Source organism: Dioscorea cayenensis, chromosome 9, assembly GCF_009730915.1.
Source record: "Dioscorea cayenensis subsp. rotundata cultivar TDr96_F1 chromosome 9, TDr96_F1_v2_PseudoChromosome.rev07_lg8_w22 25.fasta, whole genome shotgun sequence".
Classification (NCBI taxonomy): Eukaryota; Viridiplantae; Streptophyta; class Magnoliopsida; order Dioscoreales; family Dioscoreaceae; genus Dioscorea; species Dioscorea cayenensis.
Genome location: NC_052479.1, coordinates 19,803,600 through 19,806,123, shown reverse-complemented (window position 1 = coordinate 19,806,123; position 2,524 = coordinate 19,803,600). Strand labels below are relative to the sequence as shown.

The following is a 2,524-nucleotide window of genomic DNA, read 5'->3' as shown; positions in this document are numbered from 1 at the left end:
GGCGACCAAGCTGATATTCCCTTGGCGGAAAAGAAAGTCTTTGTCTTTCAACTTGGAAGCTTGTTCTTTACCCGATCATTCAAACATTTTGTGGGCACAAAATGCGCACCTGCTCTATTGTTGTGTAGCAATAGAAGCACTGCTCATCTTACTTAGTGTGCTTTTTTTGCCTTTCTCTTCACTCTAGACAGGAGCGCTAATGGACACTGGAAGGGAGTAGGCGAAGCATGTCATTTGTAATGGAAAGAAAGAAACCACTACTTCGCCTCTTTGTTGGACCACTGGCGCGAACACAGTGGTCTTTGGCCAGGACTAGGAACCGATTCGAATTGGGAACACAGTGGTCTTTGACCAGGACCAAGACCAGGAAGTTGGTAGGCTCATCATGAATTAGGTCGGGGTGGCTGGTGGTTTCGGGATCCCATGTAAAATGCCTCTTTTATGCCTCGGGTAGTAGCCACGACTCGTATTCATTGATGAGTTCTACCCCTTCTTCATTCTTTGACCTCACTTCTTAATATTTTGACTCTTCCATGGTGTGTCTCAGGAACCTCTTCAATACGGTCCGGATTGCTAGCTCTCGTTCATGGATTACGCTCACGAGATGATACATGAGGAAGATTTTTTTATGGCGGTTCTTCCTTCTAATTACAGAGTATATCTATGAATCTTTTTCTACCGGATGAAGCGGCGAGGCATCGGTCCAGTAGAACCTATAAAAAGAGATGGTTGTGGCGTGAAGTACTCTTGTGCACCCTGCGTCACTCGGCTCACATGCAACCCCACCCCATTATGTTTTGGAAGAATTTAGCCAATTCTTTGGCTCTAAATAACAAAGCACGATGGTGGGTAGCCGGATTCATCCCTATTTGTAGCGCTTGAGTCACTATGGGCGTGGTGAATGTGAGGCGATCCACGATGGAAACTTTGATTGATGAGTATATTATTTTTACACTTAGGAAGATGGTCAAGGTAGCTTGCTTCCAAGCCATTTGCCGCGAAATGCGCATGTAGTCCTTCTGCCCGGTAGGGAAAAAAATAGTAGCATAGCGATCAAGCTAGTACTCAAGCAAGTGAGTCAAGTAGCGCGAGCTAGCGGGGACAAGGCGTGAGCAAGCAGCGGTAGCCAAAGATAGGGGCTTTGAAGTGGTAAGTTGTGGGGTAGCTGGGCCCTAGTAGGCGAGGCGGTCCAATCAAGCCGACCCGAGGGATAGAAAAGCAATAGTTGAAACTTGCCTCAATAGGGGAAAAAGTGAATCCTTTCAAGACCTTATACCTCAATGCGTACTCAAAGATTGTGAGAGCCAACTCTATTGGAAAGAGGCATAGGGGAAAGGGTGGCGAATCTCATGCGTGAGAGCGCCTTGAAAAAGGATGAGAGGTGGGAACTCCTTCTCTAACCCTCGGGATCTGAAGCTCGCAACCTATCAATTGGTTGTAAAAAGCGACGGGACAAGGATATACCAAATGAAAGCCTTCTCGAGAGACTCTTCTTGTTTTGTGTAGTTGAAGATTTAGTGACTTTGGCAAATGAACCATATCTATACAAAAATGACAATATTGAGACCACCCGCTCGCCTCTCGTGATTAGCTCCTCGCGTATGCTCCGCTATGGAAATGAGTCCTTTATTTAGCTCTCGTCATTGAGTCGAGTTCCCCTCACTCTACCTCGAAAAGAAGATCCTCTTATTCTTATTGAGTGAGTTATTGACTTATTTGATTCGATTGGCTTGTTCTTTTTACGAGCGGAAGAAATGGTTTTTGTCGTATGCTCCAACACGATTACTACAACAGACTGATTTTTATTCATTTTCGACTTTTGGTTCTTGTTAATACTACCCATTAGTGGAGCTAGGAAATTCGGTTGTTTAACTTTGAGGCAATGAAATTATTGCGATGGATAGTTTGACTATTTCCTTTCGCTTGTCTTCAGGGTCTGTGGACTAGCTTTCTCTCTCAATTGGACGTTTTTGGGATCGAGTTGATTATGCAGAGTGCGTCTGCCGACTAAGGTTGATAATGCCTCGACTGCCCCTATCTCTAAAGGGCTTATGTGATTGGTCTCGGTGACTTAACCAGCGGGGCTTTCATTCTCATATAGATCTCAAACAAATGCTTTTTATTCTATTGTATGTAAGGATGGATGATAATGCGTTTTGCCATCCCCATAGGCGGAGGCTTGATCTCTACTCTCTGGTCATTAACTCGATCGACTCGACTTTTGTCTATTGAATGAGAATCCCCCTTCTCGACAATGCTGCGAGGCCCGAAGTAATTGGAAGCAATCTTGATGACACTTGTCTAAGAGCCGTGCACTAATGTAGCGTGTGGAAAGTGAACATGTTCTTGCATTGATATAAAGACATAGATCAAGGGCAAGGAGCTTGACACCGAGATTCCCGAGCTTTGAACGTAGCGCTTACAGTGGTCACTCCAATCGCTTGACAAAAGGGCTCCCTTCTCTAAAGGCCTATCTACTGAGATGCCCCCTTTCACACTTTTTGCTTGACACTATGCTGCAGTA

General features: G+C 45.0%; 1 pseudogene; it reads left to right on the top strand.

The window, feature by feature from the left end:
- Window positions 1–239: 239 nt before the first annotated feature.
- On the top strand, window positions 240–1,014 carry LOC120268564 (annotated as a pseudogene).
- Window positions 1,015–2,524: the final 1,510 nt, after the last annotated feature.